General features: G+C 40.0%; 1 protein-coding gene and 1 non-coding gene across 2 annotated transcripts in view; both read left to right on the top strand.

The window, feature by feature from the left end:
- Window positions 1-25106, top strand: part of CSMD1 (CUB and Sushi multiple domains 1) — a 1410881-nt gene that overhangs the window by 930002 nt on the left and 455773 nt on the right. The gene's annotated exons all lie outside the window — the stretch shown is intronic.
- On the top strand, window positions 13786-13890 carry LOC114806933. The gene has a single exon (XR_003754987.1). It is a non-coding gene; the product is annotated as a U6 spliceosomal RNA (small nuclear RNA).

Raw genomic sequence — 25106 nt, 5'->3', positions numbered from 1 at the left:
TTTTTAAAAAGTTTGCGAACTACAGCTTTGATGGTGATCTCTCATTTGTTAAGAATATACATTTAATTCTTCTCAGAACCAGATACAGAAAGGAACTATACTTATTTATATGATTGAATACACCAATAATAAGGATATTTCCTGAATATACCTAAAAGGAAGATCTTTCTTATCTGCCAGATTTTCCTATCTGCTTATAGCAAAGTGTATTAATATCGTGTCAGATTTCCTTCCATATCCTAGCCCAGGAGTTATCAGTCCAAAATGCAATATACATTATTTGAGCATAAGCAAATTAATGTTCTCCCTCAATCTTTTAATAATACTTAAATACTTGGCATTTTACACCATGGAATCTTTTTCATCTTCCAAGCACTTTACTAATTATCCAATTCGTTACTTTCCCTGACTTTGCATTTATTTTCACGTATCTGAAACATCTATTTTTCTCTCAACTAATATTACTTAATGTCTCTCTCCATCTGCTTTCTTTCTGAGAAAATATTATAAATGAAGTGAACTCTTGGGATAATTTGCATAAAAATTATACCAAATCAGTATAATAATTCAATGCAATTAAATGATCTAATGCAATCCAATTAGCGTGCTAATTAATTTAAGTAAAAATGAGGGAATCAGTTCTGATGGTAAAATTAAATAATCATTAAAATATCCTCATGAATTCAATCCAATTCATTCCATTTTACAGATCAGAAAAGCAAGTCAGGAAAGTTGCTTTCCTAGAAAAAAAGCATGGCCTAGTGGAGAGAGCATGGGCTTGGGAGTCAGAGGATCTGGGTTCTAATCACAGCTCCATCACTTTTCTGCAGTGTGACCTTGGGCAAATCACTTCATTTCTCTGCGACTTAGTTACCTCATCTGTAAAATGGGAATTAAAGCCATGAGGAGGGACAGGGACTATGTCCAACCCGTTTTGTTTGAATTTACCCAGCACTTACTACACTGTCTAGCACAAAGTAAGTGCTTAACAAACATGACAGTTGTTATTGTAGCTATTAAATAACTTATCTGAAAATAAAATTTAGAAATCTAGGGACCTCAATCCTTACATTCTACTGGAAAAGTCAAAGTATGTCCCTCATCAGTTGCTTTGAATCATTAGAATTTAAAATACATTCTTTAAGTGTACTGAAGTCTGAAAATCATCCTTTGTTGTCAACCTGTTGCCCACTCTCAATGACTGTGTAATAATAATCAGATATTTGCATGTGTTTAATGTGCTAAAATGCAAGGTAGATAGAAGGATACACGGCCATCCCTCCCACATGCTGTTACCAATATGAGAGGCAGCATGGCCTGATGGCAAGAACAAGGGCTTGAAAGTCAGAGGACATTGGCTCTAATCTCGGCTCTGCCACTTGTCTGCTTTGTGACCTTGGGTGAGTCGCCTAATTTCTCTGTGCCTCAGTTTCCTCATCTGTAAAATGGGGATTAAGACTATGAGCCCCACTTGGGACAGCCTGATTCCCTAGTATCTACCCCAGCTCTTAGAACTGAGCTCACTAAGCACTTAATAAATACCATAATTATTATTATTATGTTATTATTATCATCTATTATTTTACACATGAGGTAAGTGAGGATTAGAGAGTGACATACCCCTTGGTCACAGGCTAATGGTGGAGTCAGTGTTAGACCTTTGACAGATCTGAGGTCTCCTGACTTCCAGTTCCATGCTCTTTCCACTAGGCCATATAGAATCTTCAGATTTGAAGGAACTTTAAAAAGTTGCACCCCCACTGCCATTTGCAAAGATCAGATGGAAACTGTAGCATCTAGGAGACTATTTCCTACCCTTTCCTCAACCGCTCAGGCCTTTGGCCAAGGGATGGCCAAATGACCCATTCATCAATCAATCAATCAATCAATCAGTCAGTCAGTAGGAGAGAGCACTGTACTGAAACCTTGGGAGAGTACGATATAACAGAGTTTGTAGACACATTTCCCTGCCCACAGTGAACTTATAGTCTGGGGGGAGAAAGGCATTGATATAAATAAATTCATTAAATTACACATATATACAAAGGTTAAGGTTTCGAAGGTGGGGAGAGTTGTGGTCTGTCGAATAGGAAGAGGGAGGGTGTTCAAGGCCGGAGGAAGGGTGTGCATGAGGGTTTGTTAGTGAGTTAGAGAAGATCGAAGTACAGTGAATAGGTTGCCATTAGAAAATCTAAGTGTGCAGTCTGAGTTGTAGTAGGAAATCAGGGAGGTAAGGTGGAAGGGGGCAAGGTGATTGAATGCTTTAAAGCCTCTGACAAGGAGTTTCTGTTTTTTGCAGAGGTGGATGAGCAACCACTGGATGTTCTCAAGGAGTGGGGAAATGTAGACTGAACATTTCATTAGAGAAACGATCCTGGCAGTAGAGTGAAATATGGACCTAAATCTAGAAGAGAGAGTAGGCAGAGCAGTTGCCAAGGGAGCTGAGGCAGAAATCAAGACAGAATAGGATAAGTGCTTAGATTAACATGGTAGCATTTGGATGGAGAGGAAAGAGAGGATTTTATCGATACTGTAAAGGCCGAACCAACAAGATTTGATGACAGCAGGAATATGGTGGTTGAATGAGGGAGTTGTATCGAGAAAAACACCATGGTTATGGGCTTTTGAAACAGGGAGAGTGGTGATGCTGTCTCACTAAGGATGGGAAGGTCAAAGAGAGGACAGGGTTTTGGTGGGAATGTGAGTTCTATTTTGGACATGCTAAGGTTGAGGTTTTTGCGGGACTTCCAAGGAGAGATGTCCCGGAAGGCAGGGAGACATATGTGACTGTAGAGAAAGAAAGAGATCAGGGTTAGAGAAAACTTCTCTGACTAATGGCTAAAACGTCTGTTTACTCTGATCTTTCTCTCTCCAAAAATGAACTCTAATAACACCCTGAATAAAGGGGAATCCCCTATCCTTGAAATAGCACAAATTCTATATTTACTGATTCCAGCACCCTCTGTGTTTGACTACCTCAATATCAACTCAACATCATTCCTGTTTAACCCACTTTGCACTGGCACAATGTGTAGCCGGGCATATAAGAATGCATTTAACGGTGGTGTTGGTGATATTTATATTTGGACACCTATATTGAACATAATTACATATCACCCTCAGAAGCTCATTCTCATACATCTAGAATCTAATTGGAGCACCCTCGTTGTGGGTAGGAAATGTGTCTATCATCTTGTAATATTTTGTACTCTCCCGAGCACTTGGTGCAGTGCTCTGCACAGGGTAAACCCTCCCTAAATATGATCGAATGACAAAGTTCTTCCTGATAGCCAACCTTTCGCTCCTACCACGTCAGGATCCTTTGCTTTATTCTCACGGGAGACCGAGAATCAGCTCGTATGTCCTTTTCTACAAAAGCTTGCCCAGGATTTCATTATTTGATCTACCCTGTTTGGTTAAACAATCCCAGTTCCCTTAACCTTTCTCCACTGATTCTAGTTTTAAGCCTTCTAATTATAATCAGCCAGGTTGCCAACAGACAATCGCAGTCAAAATGAATTACTGGACTCGAAGCTCAAGGATCTGCTGGCTCTGACCCCACAGCACTATAATACTGCATCACACAGAACGAGAGATGGCAGCCAGAGTGATGAGGACACATTCGCTCACTGAGTGGAGCGAGGAGAGGGTCTTCTTGGGTCTCAGGCGCTTTGCGTGACAGCCAACTCGAGAAAGAAGAAATGTTTCTGTGCTTCGTTACTGAAACTGAAGTTAAATCTCCTGGAGTTTCCCTCCCACTCTCCTCACCTGCACCGCTGATCTCAGTAACGGTGAGGTACGAAGGCAGCTGTACCCAGAGCAATTTACCTGCACAGTACAATTAGGTTTATTACCACTGTGTCATAAAGACTTATATTTTTAAGAACCCAAACTGGGACTGAAATAGCTCGGATGTTCTCTCAATAGGCAAGTCATCTTCAATTTATTCAACTTTTCAAAACAAACAATGATATTTGCCTTTTTAGTATAAGCTGTAACTGATAAAAACATTTTAGACACTTCCAGGTGCAGGTAGCATAACATGCAAAAGGCAATTATTGAATGGATTATACGATTAAGATAAACACATCCAGGTCTCAAACCATCATTTCTCTCTAAATAAGAATGACAGTAATTTTCGGTGTGATTTCCGCTGAAAACAATCTCATGATGAATTGACTATTTCATGAAAAAATTTACAAATGGTAAGTTATCTTATATCTGGATATTATTAAGAGAACATAAATGCACAGGTCATTTGGTATTATTTAAATTTTCAGCGTGAGATGTTCACTTTGAACGAACAGATATGTTTCATAATTGCATAGGAGCCTCTAGAAACAGCAATGTGGCTTACCAGATGCAATTCATTTCAATCCAGCATATTCTCAAATTCAATCAAATTGCATGTTGTTATATGTATTTTAATAGATTCTCTCCTCCTGTTACTTTAGAAATTACATATGCAAATTATCCATTAAATAATTGATGAAGCACCTTGTTTTGCTTCTAGTTAGAAATGACACCTCTCTTTGTAAATCTATCTAGACAACAGTTCTCTTCACAGCAAGATTTTGCACAGCATTTTAAAAGATATTTTAGCTCCTGTGGTGACAAGAGCCTATTTAGAAACTGCAAGCATAATTTACTAATCTGATTTATGAAGCAATTTATTCAATCTAGTATATTAGTATAACATAGGGATGGATTTTTGCTGAGAAAACAAGGATCTTTAATAATTGCATAACTACGTTATTACATTTTATGATGGAACAAAGCAGTTTGGGGTAATTATCCCCAGTGTTTTATTAAAACTTTATGCAACTGTTAGAGGTTAATGATGCTGTTATTTTCCCCACCGTCAAAGGATGCTCCATGGAGAAGTCTACAAATTTCAGTGCCTAGAATTTTTCATTAGATAGATGGTCCATTTCTGTAACGGCGATATAAGTAGCTTGAGATTTCTGCTTTAAATCTATCATATGGTGATATTATGACAATGTTCCCTTTAAAATCATAAGAAAATAATTTCTTTGCTTCAGAGGTTTGCAATTAGTGATGCGTTAGTGTTTGATATTTTTTGCCTCCACATAAATTAATCAATCCGTGGCATTTATTATTAAGCACTAAACACCCTCTTCTTGAGCAGTTTCCCCAGCGTCACATATGAAAGAGTGTGAAGCAGGATCTGAGTTCTAATCCTGCTTCTGCCATGTAGCTGCTGTGTGATCATAGGCAAGTCACTTACCTTCTCTGGGCTTCAGTTTCTGCACCTCTAATAGAGTGATTCAGTACTTGTTCTCCCTTCCACTTTAAATGTGAGCCCTATGTGGGACAGGGATTGGGTCTGATCTGATTGTATTGTCTAAACCCCAGCATTAGTATACTGCTTGGAACAATAGTAAGCACCCAAACAAATACCACTGTTGTTATTATCAATATTATCGATATTACTACTAATAAATAATAAAATAAGGATTTAATACCTGTTCTCCCTCTTACTTTGAATTCCAATAGGAGCAGGGATAGCGTTTGACCTGATTATCTTGTATTCACCTCAGGGCTTGGATTTACAGTAAATACTTAACAGATATGCTATTATTATCAATATGGTGATGATGAGAAGAATAATAATAGTTCTTATTAAGCACCTACTATGTGTGCAGGACTGTTCTAAGCCCCGAGATACCTATAATTTAATCAGGTTGGATGCAGGTTTTGCAACATTTGCACCCACATGGGGCTCACACTCTTATCCTCATTTTGCAGATAAGATAACTGAGGTCCAGATAATGATAATTATAAAAATGATGGCATTTGTTATGCACTTACAATGTACCAGGGACTGCATTAATTGCTGGAAGTGATTTGCCCAAGGTCACACAGCGGACATGTGGCAGAGCCAAGATTAGAGACTGTGAGTCCACTGTTGGGCAGGGATTGTCTCTGTTGCCCAAATTGTACATCCCATGTTCTTAGCCCAGTACTCTGCACACAGTAAGCACTCAGTAAATACGATTGAATGAATGAATGAATGAATGAATGAATGAATGAATGAATGAATGAATGAATGAACCCAGGCCTGTGCTCTCCTAAACTAAGTGATACTGCTTTGCCTCAAAATTTTATGGAGGGACGAGGTTCCCAGCAAGTTATAACGACACACAGAGGTCCACCAACCGGGCCGTGAGAAAAGCATGGACGACAACAGGATACCTAAGTAGCTGTTGAGAGCTGACTGAGATGGGGAACACCCTGACCAGGATGCAGAAAAACTAATTTAATGTCACCAAGAAGTACAGTCCCAGGTGGTGCGATGGCTCTCACAGAGCAGAGGGGCAAAAAGGGTACGTGAAGACCAGGATGTAAAGCAGCGACAAAAACTGGAGGCAGGCTCTCTAAGGGGCAGACCCATTAATGGGGGATGGGTCATTTAACAATTAACAGTTGCAATAACAATTAACAAGGTCATCTGTAAAATGGGGAGAAGAGTGTGATCCCCACGTGGGCCAGAGACTGTGTCCAACCTGATTAACTTGTAGCTGTCTTGGGGCTTAGAACAGTCCTGGACACATAGTAGGTGCTTTATAAGTACTATTATTTTCTTATCATCAGCATCATATTGATAATAATAGTGTATTTGTTAAGTATTTACTGTAAACCAAAGCCCTGAGGTGAATACAGAACAAACAGGTCAAACACTATCTCTGCTCCTATTGGAATTCAAAGTGAGAGAGAAAATAGGTATTACATCCCTATTTTATTAATATTTTTATTAGTAATATCGATAATATCAATAATATTAATATTGTAATTATATTGGTATTTGGGTAATAATAACAACAGTGGTATTTGTTTGGGTGCTTACTATGTTCCAAGTATTCTTTAAGCACTTACTCTGTGCCCGGCCACCAACCTAAGCACCGGGGTGGATAGAAGCAAATCGGTTGGACACAGTCCCTGTCCCAAGTGGGGCTCACCATCTCCATCCCCATTTTACAGATCAGGTCACTGAGGCACAGAGAAGTGAAGTGACCCGCCCAAGTGGTGGAGTGGGGATTAGAACCCATGTACTTCCAAGTCTTAAGTGCGGGAAGCGTGTCAGTGTGGTGGTAAATACATCGGTCTCCTCAGCCACTCTCTCGCACACGGATCTTACCAACAGCAGTGCCTTTTCTGAAATGAAGGACAACAATATATTATCAGTATCAGTACTGTTATTGTTGTTGTTATGACTATTATAATATCTGCTGAGTGCTTACTATGTGTCAAGCGCTTTCTAAGCACTAAGGTAGATCCCAGGTAACCAGGTTGGGCACAGTCCCCGTCCCACATGGGCTTCACAGTCTAAAGTAATGATATTAATAATAATGTTGGTATTTGTTAAGTGCTTACTATGTTCAGAGCACTGTTCTAAGTGCTGGGGGAGATACAGGGTAATCAGGTTGTCCCACGTGAGTCTCACAGTTAATCCCCATTTTACAGATGAGGTAACTGAGGCACAGAGAAGTTAAGTGACTTGCCCATAGTCACACAGCTGACAAGTGGCAGAGCCAGGAGTCGAACTCATGACCTCTGACTCCGAAGCCCAGGCTCTTTCCACTGAGCCACACTGCTTCCCTGCAGGAAGGAGAACAGGTATTGAATCTTTATTTGACAGTTGAGGAAACTAAGGCACAGAGAAGTTAAGTAACTTACCCAGGGTCACACCCGGCAAGTACCAGAGCCGGGTTTAGAACCCAGGTTCTGATTTCCAGTCCTGTGCTCTTTCCACTAGGCAACACTGCTGCACTCTAAGCAGAAAATGGTACTGAATCTTTTTAGGGATTCCTCCCTACTCTTATTCCTTCCAACCCCTCAACTCCCTCCTATCCTATTCTCCCTTCCGTCTGCTTCACCTACGCACTTGGGCTTGCTCTTCACCTAAGCACTTTGATAGTCAGCCCTCAAATCCCACGGCACTTATGTACTCATTCTTATATTCTTATGCTTCCCCTTGCTGTAATTTCTTTTTAATCTCTTCCTTCTCCCTACTAAACTGCAAACCCCTTGAGGACAGAGACCGTGTCAATGATTTCTATTGCACTTTACTCTCCCAAGGGCTCGTTATAGTGTTCTCCCCCTCTCCCTTCCCCTCCCCTCAGCACTGTGCTCATTTGTATATATTTTTATTACCCTACTTATTTTGTTAATGAGGTGTACATCCCCTTGATTCTATTTATTGTGATTACCTTGTCTTGTTTTAGTCCATCTATCTCCCCCAATTAGACTGTAAACCCGTGATTGGGCAGTGATTGTCTCTATCTGTTGCCGAATTGTACATTCCAATCACTTAGTACAGTGCTCTGCACATAGTAAGCGCTCAGTAAATACTATTGAATGAATGAATGACTGTTCTGCACAAAGTAAATATTTAATACTACTGATTTATTGCCTGGGGAAATTGCAAGAGATAGAAGACATGATCCCTGATTTCAAGGAGCTTGCAATCTCCTGGAGGGGGAGAGGGGATGGGGACGGGGAAAAATGAAGTAATTTACAATAGGAGGAAGAGAAGAATTAAAAGAATTATTAAAAGAGGAGAATAAAGCACTAGGGTAGATAATAATAATAATAATAATAATAATGAGTGGCTACTATATGCTGAGCACTTTTCTAAGCGCTGGGGCAGATACAAGGTAATCAGGTTGTCCTATGTGGGGCTCACAGTCTTAATCCCCACTGTACAGAGAAGATAACTGAGGAAGAAACAAGTTAAATGACTTGTCCAAAGTCTCAGAGCTGACAAGTGGCTGAACTGGGATTTGAACCCGTGACCTCTGACTCCCACGCCCGGTCTCTTTCCACTGAGCCACACTACTTATTGCCTGGGGAAATTACAAGAGATAGAGGACATGATCCCTAATTTCAAGGATCTTGCAATCTACTGACAGGGGAGGGGGGACAGGGATAAACATGAAGTAATTTACAGTGGGAGGAAGAGAAGAATTAAATTAATTATTAAAAGAGGAGAATTAAGCACTAGGGTAAATAATAACAATGATAATGAGTGCTTACTATATGCAGAGCACTGTTCTAAGCGCTGGGGCAGATACAAGTAATTAGGTTGTCCCATGTGGGGCTCACAGTGTTAATCCCCACTTTACAGATGAGGTAACTGAGGCACAGAGATACCGGCTAATCAGATTGGGCACAGATAACTAAATGCTTAAATCTCTGAGTATGCTAATCCATATGTTCAAAAGAAGCAGCATGGTTTAGCGGAAAGAGCCTGGGCTTGGAAGTCAGAGGTTGTGGGTTCTAATCCTGGCTCTCCTGCTTGTCAGCTGTGTGACATTGGGCAAGTCACTTAACTTCTCTTTGCCTCAGTTACCTCATCTATAAAATGGGGATTAAGACTGTGAGCCCCACCTGGGACAACCTGATTACCTTGCATCTACCCCAGTGCTTAGAACAGTGCTTGGCATATAGTAATACCATAAACCCCTCATTGGGCAGGGATTGTCTCTATCTGTTGCCGAATTGTATATTCCAAGCACTTAGTACAGTGCTCTGCACATAGTAAGTGCTCAATAAATACTATTGAATGAATGAATGAATATCGAATGAATTATTATTATTATTATTATTACCATTGTTCTTGTCTGTCCGTCTCCCCCGATTAGACTGTAAGCCCGTCAAACGGCAGGGACTGTCTCTATCTGTTGCCAACTTGTTCATCCCAAGCGCTTAGTACAGTGCTCTGCACATAGTAAGTGCTCAATAAATACTATTGAATGAATTATTATTATTACAAAAGGGCTGAGATGGTGTAGAAATGCTAAGAAATACATTTGGAACTATGACCTGAGTTAAAAAAAAAAAAAAAAATTGGGGAAATTCTCTTGGAGGAGACGGAGTTGGAATTTTAGGAAGGCTATAACTATAGGAAGAGCTGTGGTTAGGCAGATTTGAAGAGGAAGGGAGTTCTTGGAATGAGCAGAGGTCAGAGGAAGGAGAGACAAGAATGATACGCAGTGAGAAAGTGAGCATGAGAGGAATGAAGACCTGGGGTGTGGGAACTGTGACTTGAAAAGATGAAGAGAGATGAATTAAAGGAAATGCAAAGTAGAGTTCATAGATATAATACAGAATGATAATTATTGAATCTTATTCATCTAACATTGCAACTCACACACCAAAAATAGAACCAAAGAACTACCCAATGAAAATGCCTGCTTGTAATTGTTTTCCCAATTAGACATCGGTGTTTGAAATCATGCAAAGCAGTCGTTAAGGTTGACAGAAATAGAAGAGATTGTGCTTAAGTTAATTCAGGTGGGAAGCAGAACTCTAGTTGGCCTTTGTAATTTAAAGAGTCTTTCAAGGCTAAAGATAAAGTGAGGGGGCTTCATTTCAGTGATTTACTTCACATAACCTTTCAAAAAGCAAGCAAATCTGAGGCAGTGACCAGGTAACAAATGGGTTATGTCTGTAATGACATTGAGAAAAATTAGTGCATTATGAGGGATTTTCTGGCCTGTTAGAGCAAGGGATTGAGATTCAACACTTCAAGGTTAATTCAGTTTACCGGCTCTGCGATAACCTTGTTAGAAGAAATAGAAAAAGTAAGAAAACTTCTATAAATCTCTAATTCATCTGTAAAATGGGTGCAGTGATTTTTAGAAGATTGTTGTTGAATTGTCTTAATTTATGTTTGGCAAAGATTGGTATATTAAGAGAGTGACCAGATTTTTGGGACTTAAAAAAAGTGGGAAATAGCTGTTGAAGGCTTGATTCCTTTTACTTTTCAGCATTCTCTTTTTTTTTTTTCCTAAGCCACACCCATGATCTTGTGCCTCTCACCTCTTTAGCAAATTAGGTATTTCCTCTGTAGTCTCTCCATCTCTTTTGACACAATTAACAGAATGGGGAAATAGACTAAAGCTATTGGTGAAATTCTTAAGACTTCCAAGTTTGCTCTGATTCAGCTGCGTGAATGTCTTTTGTGAGAACCACAAAATCCACCATAGATGTGTTAATATTTCACTTCGCAATTCTTCTCCATTAGCTGGGCTGCTAAAACGATAGACAAGGAGCCTAATGGAAAGAGCACAGGAATGGCAGGCTAGTAATCTGGGTTTCGAACCCGGCTCCACGATTTACCTGTTTTGTGATTTGGGGCAAATCATTTCTTTCCCTCCTCTCCTTATTCTCTTTCACCATTTCTCCCTGTGGAGAAAGAGTATGAACAGAAACGCAGAAAATAAGAAGATTCAGGGGCTTGAAAAATCTGACATTGGTATAAAAGCTATTCTTTTTCATTATAATCTACAAATTAAGGGCCTATCCAATTGAAAAGTATAAATTGCTTTCTGAACTATATGTTTGTCCCTTAGAATACAACCTTTTTTCCTGATTGCAGCAGAAACGATCACAAAGCACAATAAATACCAATATCGTAAAAGGTAAAGAATAGAAATTTATCTAATCATAAACTGGATCATATTTTCTGATTTTTCTAAAGAATACTTAAATGGCCTCCCATTCCCATTTCTGCTTAGTTCTACTTCAGCTCAAGGCTGAAAAAAGAAATTGCCTGCCTGAACCAGAAATGGAAGGAAAGAAATCTTATGACAAAGCCTGTTCTATTCTAGCAACATTTCCAGCCTAATTTCACTGGCCCAAGAGACGAAGAGTTCAAATAGGCATTCAAACCTTTGGTCCCAACTGAGATTTGTCTAGCACTAATTTCCAACCATAATCTGCTGATCTCAAGGACCTTTGTATAATAAAAACTCAAGAGATTTTGTTGGTGGAAAAGATCATTAGGCTGTCATTTTATTAACTTCAAAACAATGCAAGCAATTAGTCCCTAGACAGTTTCCATCTAGACTCTTCGTTTGACCACAAAGCAAAAATTATGCTTTTTTTTTCCAACTAGTGTTGAGCTAGCTCCTCTCAATCAAACTAAACTTCCTTTCTGGATAAGTAGAATTAAGATATCAATTCACAAAGTTCATCTTTGCCCACCAAGATCCCAACGTTTTCTCTTTTTATCTTCTGTTTTGCTACCTGGCTTATTCAGACCAATTGGAGAGAAAAATGACAATATATATCTGTATTTGTTAAAATGACTTGTGGGCAGAGAATGTCTCCTGATGAATTGTACTTTCCAAGTGCTTAGTGCAGTGCTCTGCACGTAGTAAAGACTCAATAAATGATTGAATGACTAATAATAATAATAATAATATTTGCAACAACCATAACAATCCTTTATCAATAATACTTATGGTTTCATACTTACTATGTCTCAGGCAGTATGTGCTGGGGTAGATAAACAATAATCAGGTCAGACAGTCTCTGTCCCACATGGGGCCCACAGTTGAGTCAGAGAGGGAGAATAGGTTCTACAGATAAGATAACTGAGGCACAGAGAGGTTGTGTGATGCCTACGGTCACACAGCATGTAAATAATGGTATTTGTTAAGCATTTACTATGTGGCAGGCACTGGTATAATCCCTGGGGTGGATACAGGCACAGATAAGTGAAGTTACTTGCCCAAGGTCACACAGCGGCCAAGTGGCAGTGCAGGGATTAGAACCCAGGTCCTTCTGGCTCCCAGAATGGTGCTCTATCCACTAAACCATGCTGCTTCTAGGTGCTTGGGAAGTTCAAAATGAATAATGGCAAGGTCTCTGTTTTTCAGCTTCCACTGAAATGAGAATGACAAATAAAAACATACACAGGTGAAACTTTCTAATTATTACATCTTTTTACTTTGTCAATTCATATTATTTATTGAGTACCTTGTCAAAGTGGAGGTTAGAGTACTAAGTCATGGGAGAGTAGAATGGAAGTAAAGTTTCTATCCTCATGGAGCTTACAATCTCACTGAGGATAGGCAGAATCAACCAGTGCTATTTACTGAGCACTCTACTAAGCCGTTGGGAGAGTACAAGACAACAAATTTATAGACACTATCCATGACTTCAAAGAGCTTACAATATATTGTATTTTAATGTCTTTGCCCCCCCCCCCCCAGATGGTAAATTCCCTGTGTCTACCAACTCTGCTCTGTTGTATTCACCCAGTTGCTTAGTACAGTGATTTGCACATAATAAGTGATATGTAAATACCACTCACTGATAAAGTGGAAGTAAATCATTTTTACAAATAATGAAAGCAGGACGAGGACAAGGGTACACATGGTCATGACTGGACTATGAAAATGTGAAGATAGAAGTAAGTAAATAGAACGGTATGTAAGTCAACGTTTGCATATTGCTAAGAATAGCTGTTGCGATGGCTTGATCTTGTACTTTCCAAGTGCTTAGTTCAGTGCTCTACACACAGTAAGTGCTCAGTAAAAATGATTGAATGAATGAATGATCTGTGGTAGAAGAAAACCAATTGTGAAATAACTCCTCGTTTTTATATCTTTTCTGATGGTATCAAAACTTCTCAGTTTGAGTCCAATTTTCTCCCATATATTGTCATTTGATGCTCCTTGTGGCCTGCAGGTTGACTGGTGAAAGTTTCCAAAAAGATGGATTTGTTTTCTGTAGTGGGTCTCTATCTCACAGACTTCAGAAGGCTGGACACACGGGAGCGTTTTCGGTCTAAAACCAGGCATGGAATTTGACGCTCCATTGTTTCCTCACTCTGCCAATCTATTTAAACCCAGGATACTTTCTACTTCTATGTCTGCTGTGTGTTGTTGGGTAACATACTTCCTAGGTACAGAATTTGGGGACAATATTAAGCTCTGAGTCCGTGAGAAACTCTCTGTGTAGAATGCCTCAGCTCGCTTCAGCAGTACATATACTAAAATTGGAATGATACAGAGAAGATTAGCATGGCCCCTGAGCAAGAATGACACGCAAATTCGTGAAGCATTCCATATTTTTATCTGCTGCTGAATTGTACATGCCAAGCGCTTAGTACAGTGTTCTGTGCAGAGTAAGCGCTCAATAAATACTAATGAATGAAAGTTTCAACTGGTACATAACCATGGCTAGCTTTAAGCTTAGTGGTAGTCTGGTCTATTCTGGTGTGTTTACTGGGGGGGAGTGTGTGTGTGTGTGTGTGTTTGTGTGTGTGGGGGTGTGTGTGTGTACGTACCCTGAGAGTTCAGTAATAAGTCTGTGGCTGAATGCCTCAGAATGGTACAAAGACGCTCACCACCTCTACAGTGCTTAGCAGAGTGGCTCAGTGGAAAGATCCCGGGCTTGGGAGTCAGAGGCCATGGGTTCGAATCCGGCCTCTGCCACTTGTCAGCTGTGTGACTGCGGGCAAGTCACTTCACTTCTCTGTGCCTCAGTTACCTCATCTGTAAAATGGGGATGAAGACTGTGAGCCTCACGTGGGCAGTGGATCAAAACATTTTTACCAATCAGATGTATTTATTGAGTGTTTACTGTGTGTAGAACAGTGTACAGAGCGATTGGGGGAGTACAATCAATATAACAGACCCATTTCCTACCCTCAGTGAGCTTTCGATCCATAGGAGGTTTACAGAGTGAGATTATTTGGACTCTCTTACGAATCCCTTGAGACATCACTAAATGTGGATTTAAAATATTTTTAACAGGACTGGACCCATCATACCATTCTGCTTAGTCCACTGATGATGGAAAGTTAGATAGGGAACCTAAAATACTCCTATACTCAAATGGCCTGATTTTTATCATGTAGATAACCATGAGAAGAGAGGAAAACAAAACAGAAGCTCTTAAAAAAAAAAAAAAAAGCAAAACCATTACGTACACATAAATTAGACACCTTTTTAAAAAAATTTCATACACCTATGAATATGATGAGTTTCATCAAATAGTTTTGTACAGATAAATATATGGAGATCCTATTTTTAGTGGCTTGCCACACATTTTCAGTTTTCTAAAAGAGTAAAAAAACAACGACGAAAGGAAGAGTTGAAAATACATTAGTCTAAGACTAATGCTAGAATTTTCATATTCAAATTATGCCCCACTATTTATCTAAAGTATCAGCCTTCCCTAAACTATCCAGTTTGTACCTTGAGAATGGAATCAAAGGCAGTTAAGTAAACTCAAATCTTCTCAATAGAGAAGGACCCAATGTTAATCTAGTAGTTTAATAATGTCCGTATTAAAAGATGTGTACTTTAAGTACATGAAATTTATTGATTCATGTTTAACCTAATTGATTTCAATGCGCCTGTAGGAGTCTCAGGAAATTAAATTTTAGCTCTTCAAATAAGTGCACATAGAGCTTCTTCCTCAATTAGACCTAAAGTGTTCTGACAAAGGACATGGGTGTAAAGGACAATGTGGCTTTGCTGAAGATACATTTTGGGGAGTAAAATTCCTGGTTTCATTCTAAATTTAGTGGAGCCGATTAAATAGAAATGATGAATGTACTAGTAGGAACTGTGCAGGTAAAGCAGTTTACATTTTCGGCGCTGTATAGCACAAGTCAGGCCTCTGAATCCCAAATTTTCAGACATCTGTAGGATATCCTTATGCCGGACAGACACCATTTTGTTTTTTCCTCACCAGCAACTGCTGCAACCTAAGAGGGTCTCACAGCAGGTCCCAAAGTACTGCAGACTGGCAACATATACATCCCCTTGATTCTATTTATTGTTATTGTTTTTGTCTGTCTCCCCCCGATTACACTGTAAGCCTATCAATGGGGAGGGATTGTCTCTAGCTGTTGCCAAATTGTACATTCCAAGCGCTTAGTACAGTGTTCTGCACATAGTAAGCACTCAATAAATACTATTGAATGAATGAATGAACAAGGTGAGACAGAAACATTGAGCTACCAACAACCCTGGGTAGCAGCTGTCAGGTAGAGCCTGGGCCAATCAGAAAGGTTTGGGGGAGATGTAGTCTAATTCACTTCATCTGATACCAAAATATCCTTTTCTACACAGTCCCGTCCTGTCACTTCTCTACCTTGCTGTGCTATTTTGCAAAAATATTCCATGTAGTTCCTTCATCTGAAAAACAGGGATTGATGATGATGATATTATTTGTTCAGCGCTTACTATGTGCCAAGCACTGTTATAAGCTCTGAGATAAATAGAAGGTTATCAGGTTGTCCCAAATGGGGTTCACAGTCTTAATCCTCATTTTACAGGTGAGGGAACTGAGGAAAAGAGAAGTTAAGCATCTTGCCCAAAGTCATAGCTGACAAGTGGCGGGCTGGAATTAGAACCCACACCCTCTGACTCCCAAACCCGGGCTCTGTAATGACTGCAAGCCCTCGGTGGGACAGGGACTGTGTCCAACCTTTTCTCTGTCACCTTTTCTCTGTCCTCATCTTCTCTTGGGAAGGGGAACAGCTCTGTATTCCAGCTTCCATGGGCATTGTGCTCAACCAAATCCTGACTGAAGTGGAGAAGCCTTTCTGTTCCGGTGCCCCAAGTTAGGCACATACTCTCTGAAGAGCACTGTTATAAGCCTTAGGAAGAGTACGGTAGAGTTAGCAGTTTTGATTTCTGTCCTCAAGGAGGTGATAATCAAGCGGGGAAGACAGACACTTAAATTATAAATAACTACATTTGTAAGGTGCTATGGAAAAATGATTTAGCAAAATGACCTAGTGGAAAGAGCATAGGCCTCGGAGCTAGAGGACTGGGTTCTAGTCCTGGCTCTATCTCTTGTCTGCTGTGTCCCCTTGGGAAGGGTCTTAACTTCTCTGTGCTTCACGTGTGCAATGGGGATTAAGAGTGTGAGCCCCATGACGGACATGAACTGTGACCAACCTGGCTATCTTTCATTCATTCATTCAATAGTATTTATTGAGTGGTTACTATGTGCAGAGCACTGTACTAAGCGCTTGGAATGTACAAATCGGCAACAGATAGAGACAGTCCCTGCCCTTTGATGTGCTTATAGTCTAATCGGGGGAGACAGGCAGACAAGAACAATGGCAATAAATAGAGTCAAGGGGGAGAACATCTCATTAAAACAATGGCAAATAAATAGAATCAGGGCGATGTACATCTCATTAAACAAAATAAATAGGGTGATGAAGATATATGCAGTTGAGTGGACGAGTACAGTGCTGAGGGGGTGGGACAGGAGAGGGGGAGGAGGAGAGGTTTCTATCTACCCCAGAGCTTAGTACAGTGTCTGGTACATAGTATATCCTTAAAAGATATATATATATTTTTAAAAAATCACTAGGCTAGGCAGGTCCGAGCTGGAGGACCTGGATTTTAATCCCAGCACTGTCACTTGCTGGCTGTTTGACCTTGGGCAAATCAAAATTGAATTGAATGAATAAGTGCGGGTATTGCATTTACTGAAATGCTTGATGGTAAAAGATTTCACATCACTGTATATTTTTAATGACCATAAGTGCTAATTTGGTAGCCAGAATAAAAAGGTGAATTTGAGGTATTCTGAAGAAACAGAGAGGAAATGCAGTGCAAACTTTTGTTCTTTTCACCCCATTCTCTCCTTTCTTTATATGTAAAAATGTTTATATGTAAAAATGTGACAGACAAAACAGCCTACTGGCGATATAGCTTTAAACAAACTCATTCATTCAGTTGATTCAATCATATTTATTGAGTACTTCCAGTGTGCAGAGTGCTGTACTGAGCACTTGGGAGAGTACAATATAACAATAAACAGACACATTCTCTGCCCACATGAGTTTAAAATCTAGAAGGAGGGAGGCAGATATTAATATGAATAAATAAATTACAGATAAAGTGATGGAGCTAGGAGGGGGGAAGAACAAAGGGAGCCAGTCAGGGTGACCCAGAAGGGAGTGGGAGAAGAGGAAAGGGGGCTTAGGAAAGGCCTCCTGGAGGAGATGGGCCTTCGATAGGCTTTGGAGGTGAGAGACACAGATTTGAGGAAGTCGGGTGATACAGGCTGGAGACTGGGCATGGGCCGGGGGTTGGCAAGCGAGATAGATGAGAATGAGGTACAGCGAGAAGGGCATTAGAGGAGCAAAGTGTGCTGGCTGAGTTATAGTAGGAGAATAGTGCAGTGAGGTAGGATGGGACAAGGTGGTGGACTGCTTTAAAGCCAACGGTGAGTTTTTGTTTGATGTGGAGGTGGATGGGCAACCCACTGAAGTTTTTTGAAGAGTGAGGAGACATGTCCTGTCTACGTTTTTCTACGTTTTTGTAGAAAAATGATCTGGGCAGCGGAGTGAAGTATGGACTGGAGTGTGGAGGGACAAGAGGCTGGGAGATCAGCAAGGAGGTTGATGCAGTGATCTAGGAGGGATAGGATGAGTGATGGTGGGCGAGGGGTCGGCAGGTGGTGGCAGGTTAGATGGAGAGGAAAGGTCAGATTTTAAAGATGTTATGAAGGTGGGAACGACAGGATTTAGCGATGGATTGAATAAGTGGGTTGAATGAGAGTTGTGTGTGATTGGGTTTTGTCAATTCAACAAAACTATTACCCTATTAATTTTGTTAATGAGGTGTCCATCCCGTGGATTCTATTTATCGTGATTATGTTGTCTTGTTTTTGTCCGTCTGTGTCCCCCAGTTAGACTGTTAGCCCTTCACTGGGCAGGGATTGTCTCTATCTGTTGCTGAGTTGTATATTCCAAGTGCTTAGTACAGTGCTCTGCACATAGTAAACACTCAATAAACACTATTGAATAAATGAACAAAAACAAATGTGATGGTTTTCTATATTTCAAATAGTTCTTCTTTTGCTCTTTAAACTGTTTCACGGAAACAATGATAAAATATTTTTAGATGGCACAGGGGTTAACAGTTTTCTTCAGGGAAGAGATATTAGAAATTGTAAATGTTAAAGCATTCTACCTAAAGAAATCAGGGTGTTCTAGCCTCTAAATCCAGTCAATTAGTGCAGGTAAAATTAGTAATGAAGACTTAAGTGCCTCACTGAGGATACGCTTTTCCCCATAGTCTATATCTTTTCAGTATCAAAAGAAGAAAAAAAGTATATATACAAAATAACTTTTATTACGGTATGAACACTAAAGTTTTAGAACATTTATTAAGGTCATTGGATATATTTACAAAAAACGCTTTTCACATAGTACAAGTCCTATTATTTCAGGAGGGCATAACTGTTCTTAAATTTTTATTTTATGTTATGACATTTGCTAAGCTCTTTCTATGTGCTAGGCAGCTCACACACTTCAGTCCTGTAATCCCAACCCACTCACTGCACCTTGATCTCCTCTATCTCCTCCTTCTGCCTCTGGCCTAGAACTGCCTCCCTCTTCATATTTGAAAGAGTATCAGTCTCCCCACCTTCTACGCCTTATAAAAAGCACACCTCCTCCAAGTGGCCCTCTCTACTAAGCCCTCATTTCCTCTTCTCCCACTCCCTTCTGCATTACCTTTGCACTTGTATTTTCACCCTTTATTCAATTCTCCCGCAGCCCCAAAACACTTACATAGAAATTAGTCATTTATTTATAGTAATGTCTGTATCCTTCTCTGGCCCAAAAGCTCACTGTGGAGAGGAGTATTTCTACCAACTCTGAAAATCAGTTTGGACAGAGTCTATTTCCCACCTGGGGTTTGCAGTCTTAATGTCTGTTTTACAGATGAGGTAATTGAAGCCCAGAGAAGTTAATTGACTTGCCCAAGGTCACACAGCAGATGAATGGTAGAACCAGAAATAGAACCCGGGTCCTCTAACTACCAGGCCTGTACTCTTTCCATTAAGCCATGCTGCTTTCTTAATTTAATTCCATAGACTGTAGTCATTTTAGTTTCAGAAGAGGCTTAAATTTCACTTAGAAAAATCATGAAATAAAAAGAACACAAACTCTTTCTCATTGCCTTCCTTGACTAAGACCTCAGTTCCTCTCTTCATTCTCCCTTCTGTGTTACCTGTGTACTTCTATACCTCAAAACCACTTGGTATTCACCCCACGGGATTTATTAACATATCCCTACCACTTTCCCTATTTGTTATTTATTTCAATGTCTGACTCTCCTCCTAAATTGTAAGTTCCTAATTCCATTGCAGTGTACTCTCACACAGTAAGCACTCAAAATATTTCACTGATTAATTGGCAAAGATCCTGAAACTTGCTACATCTGGGCTTCCCCAGTTTTGAAATAGGGCCTCTTTTGACAAGGACAGGCTCTTATGGCTACCAGTGCTGAAGTGCTATCAATCCAAAATGGAATTATGTAATTATTTTTTTAAAATCAACTTATATTCATAAACACTGCCCCTTATCTTTCCAAGGGCTAAATCCCTACCAAATATTATGTGTTTTGCAAGGCACTTTTTAAATGCTTCATAAGCAGGTTGTCAGTTTCCCTCTAGGCCATATGTTACATGCATTAATTGAAACCAAATATCCTAGAGTACCCTAAAACTGGAACCATTTACGATAGAGCCGATAAAAGGTTATATTTGCTTTCCTTTCATAAAGCAACAGTTGAAATCTATGTAGAGGTTAAAAAGGACTCTTTGGCATTCTCAGTCTTCTCATTCTTTTGTCCTTTTCAAGAACCTTTGCTCTTTGAAGGAATGTAATTGTGTCTGTAAAGTGGGACAGCACTTCCTGTGTGCTAAATACTGCACTAAGTCCTTGGGAGAGTGATGAGGCGTGATCTTCTCCTACTGGAGCTTACAATCTATCCTCCCTGGTTTGAAAAAACATTTAGAAAACTGGGGATTTAGAGGAGAGGGGCTGGTAAAAGAGGGAGGTACAGAAGAATGGATTTCCATTCCTTCATGGTGGGTGTTTTCCTCCAGGGCCATAAGACTGAAACAGAAACATGAATGTTAATAGCTCAGGCATCGCGATTCACTTAAAAGAAGTCTGAGAGTTCACAGTACCTGAAGGAGACCCACGTAGTCTGGGATTTGGGGAGTTCGAGGTGAGGGGATTGTTGGAAGAGTCCTAGAGAAAGGGAGAAAGGGTAATGCCCCCCTCCCTCAAGGAGTAGAGCTGAAACGTAAGTGAATTAGTGTCAGCGTGGGTGTTGATCCCTGAATTTCCAGATCTTCCATATGCCCTATTATTGCTCTTTTCCCTTTCCCATTCAAAAATCCTTGCCACCCTGCCATCATTCAATCCTGCCTAGAAATTAGCAGCCTTCCCTAATAGCCCATATTGCTCTGGGTTCTCTAACTAATAATAATGATGGTGTCTGTTAAAGCACTGTTCTAAGTGCTGGGGTAGATACAAGATAATCAGGTTGGCCCAAGTGGGGCTCACAGACTTAATCCTCATTTTACAGATGAAGTAAAAAAGGCACAAAGAAGTGAAGTGACTTGCCCCCGGTCACACAGCCAATTAGTGGCGGAGCTGGGATTAGAACCTACAACCTCTGACTGCCAAGCCCGTGCTCTTTCCACTAAGCCATGCTGCTTCTCTTTCCTCTTCTCCCACTCCTTTCTGTGTCTTCCTGACCTGCTTCCTCTGTTCAGACCCCTGAACCATCATCATCATCATCATCATCATCATCTAGGTTGTAGTTGGTCACTTTGGTGGCTTGTGTTGGCCGTTGTGTTGCTCATCCATGGTGGAGCTTAGTCTGGAATTGGATTGGGATTTTAGCATCTCTTAATTAATTAAAATTAATTCAATTGCATTTATCGATCACTTACTATGTGTGAAGTACTGTACTAAGTGACTGGGAGCGTACAATACTGAAATAAACAGACACATGCCCTGCCCAAAAGAGGTTTACCCTGTGCACTCCTCAGCCCCTGAGGATCCCCGCTTGGCAATAATAACACTGATAATAATAATAATAATAATAATAATAATACATAGGGCTATTAGCACTGGGGTAGATGTACAATATAATCCTGTCAATGAAGTTCCTGTTCTACATAAGACAGAGTAAGAAGGAGGGAGAACAGGTATGCAAGTCCTATTTTACAGATGAGAAAACTGAGGCAGAGAGATGTGGTGATTTGCTCAAGGGTACACAGAAGGCAAGAATCAGAGCCAGAATGAGAACCTAAAAGACTGTGTCCAACCTGATCTCCCTTAGCCCTCAGCACAGTGCTTGACATGGAATAAACATCTAAAAAATACAATTACTCTTCATTCATTCATTCAATAAATGAATCATATTTATTGATTCAATAAATTAATCCTAATCATATTTATTGTGCACTTCTTGTGCGTAAAGCACTGTACTAAGCATTTGGAAGAGTATATCATAGCCACAGACACACTCCTGCCCACAGCGAGCTCACCATCTAGAGGGGGAGACAGGCGTTAATAGAAATAAATAACTGAATTGATAAATAGCTGAATGAATAAATAAATTACAGATATGGGCAGATCTATCCATATGTGCTGTGGGGATGGAAGGATGAGCGAAGGAGCAAATAAGAGCAGCGAAGAAGAGAGTGGGAGAAGAGGAGAGGAGGGCTTAGTCAGGGAAGGCTTCTTGGCGGAGATATAACTACAATTATTAACTCCCCTGGTCTCAGGGGTGTGATCTTTTTATTGGGTCAAACAACCCATTCAGTTCATCCTTTGTCTAAAATGCCTTAGATGTGGCATTCAGAATGGAGATATGTCATTTTATTTGTGGAAGATGGAGCTATGTTAAGTCATTTTATTTGTGGAAGCTCTGAGACCCATAAATCTGGGGCAAAAATGAGTTATTTCAGACAGGAAATATGGAAAATATTAGTAGTAGTTGAAATGTATGCACCATCATATCTCTAAAGACCTAAGCATTTTGCATCCTCAGCACTTTTTCATAGCCGAAGATATTTTTCCTGTTTCTATGGCAGACTGAGGATTTTAAACATGTATCTCAGTATCTCATCAAACTATGACAGTAGTAAGTGGAAAAAAAAAACCAACTGAAATGTTTGGGATTGGGATTTTTTCAGGCAAAATATTTCATTTAAATGAGTGCAAACTCATATTTGTTCTCCCTTAATATTTTATGCTTTCTCAGGAGCAGGGCAGGAGATCGCACATGAACCAACTCATTTTTGTCACTGTTATTAAGTGGAAATATGTATTTTTAGTTATCGTAATGGGAAAACTTGTCAAAGGTTGACCTTTTGCCTTGATGAACTAAAAGGGGAAAATGGAGCTATTTTTCCAGTAAAAGGCAGTAAGTTAAATTATCCATTTCTTAAATGGCAATTTTTTTTTAATGGATGTGGGTGGCAAACAAGAGCAGAGAGGCAAAAACTATATTTTGCTAACAATAATGCATAATTTATTAACAGAGAATGTGGTCACCGCTCTAATTTAGTAATTTTATTCAATTCATAATGGTATTTGGGAAGCACCTACTATATGCCAAGCAGTTTTCTAAGGGTTGCAAGTAGATACAAGATAATCAGTTTAGACAGGACAATCAGGTTGGTCCTTGGCCCTTATTGGGATCACAGTCTAAGTCGCTTAATAAACTTCACAAACTTTTGAAGCAAATATCCTTAATTTCCTTCTGCTAAATCCTCCTGCTGTGCAATAGTATGCAGCTTTGCTTAACACCAATTTCCTCGATTTTCAACAAATTGCATTTTATTCTAAGGATTTATTGAGCTAGTTATGGAAATTGTATTAAAATCGCTAGAGCGGCATTTAGAAAATTAGGACTAATTTTGAGTTTGTAAACAACTCCCAAATCCATAAATACTTTGCAAAACAAGTATCGTGCTTTTCCTCCCTACTTCAAATTTAATTCATCTAAAACATCATCATTAGAAATGCGTCTGAATGATAGTGTTAATTCCTTGATAGGCTGATATGATATCAACTTCATAGTTTTAAAAGCCAAAAGAGGCAATTTAAAATATTTTGGAAAAAGGCCAAACATCGGAAAATTTCAATTTGGGAAATCGCAGGCTTAGTTGAAAAAATATTTTGAATTGCAATTAAATTTAGTCCAAACCAGACATGTGAATCAGAAAAGCAGTAAAGTGTAAGGGATAGAGCATGGGCCTGGGAGTCAGAGTGGGTTTTAATCCCAGCTCCACTATTTGTCTGCTGTGTGACCTTGGGCATGTCACTTCACTTCTCTGTGCCTCAATCACCTCGTCTGTAAAATATGGGGATTAAGAGTGTGAGCCCCATGTGGAGCGGGGATTGGCTCCAACCTGATCAACAGTGCACATGGTAAGCACTTATAATAATAATGTTGGTATTTGTTAAGCACTTACTATGTGCAGAGCACTGTTCTAAGTGCTTGGGGAGATACAGGGTAATCAGGTTGGCCCATGTGAGTCTCACAGTCCATCCCCATTTTACAGATGAAGTAACTGAGTCACAGAGAAGTTAAGTGACTTGCCCACAGTCACACAGCTGCCAAGTGGAGGAGACTGGATTCAAACCCATGACCTCTGACTCCCAAGCCCGTGCTCTTTCCACTGAGCCACGCTGCTTCTCTGTGCTTCTCTACTACTGTGCTTGACACATAGCGTACACTTAAATACTACAATCATTATTATTAAGGGTCTCCATGTGATAGTGAATTTCTCTCCACCCAAGTTCTAATGGGATGAAACAGAACTAGAAGGAATTATTGTGATTGTTATATTAATTTGGGGATCATTTTAGACTAAAGCTATTCCCCATCCTTTTTTTTTCTTTTTTTAAGAAGGAAATCTCTCAAGCAACACATGGTCTAACGACATTACTTCTCCAGTTGATCTGTAACCTATCCTGGAACGCCCTCCCTCCTCATATCCACCAGACAGTGACTCTCCCCGCCTTTAAACCCTTACTGAAGGCACACCACCTCCCAGAGGCCTTCCCAGACTAAGCTCCACTTTTCCTCATCTCCCTCTCCCTCCTGCATTGCCCTGACTTGCTCCCTTTGCTCTCCCCCCAACACCCAGTCCCACAGTACTTAGGTATATATCTGTCATTTTATTTATTTCTACTGATGTCAGTTCATTTGTATTATTGCCTGTCTCCCCCCGTCCTAAAGTGTGAGCCCGTTGTAGGCAGAGGTTGTCACTCTTTATTATCGTATTGTACTTCCCCAAGTGCTTAGGACAGCCCTCTGCACACAGTAAGCTCTTAATAAATACGATTGAATTAGTGAAAAAGTCCTAACTGTGCAAGCAAGCTTGACTGAAAAAGCTGATGTCAGGATCTATCCACCCTCTCACACTGTTTACAAGTATGTTTAGATCTTTTTGCTAGTGAATATCTCCCATATCAGATCTATCTCTGTATC

This window comes from Ornithorhynchus anatinus, chromosome X1, assembly GCF_004115215.2.
Source record: "Ornithorhynchus anatinus isolate Pmale09 chromosome X1, mOrnAna1.pri.v4, whole genome shotgun sequence".
NCBI classification, from domain to species: Eukaryota; Metazoa; Chordata; class Mammalia; order Monotremata; family Ornithorhynchidae; genus Ornithorhynchus; species Ornithorhynchus anatinus.
This window is presented reverse-complemented; position numbering and strand designations above follow the sequence as displayed.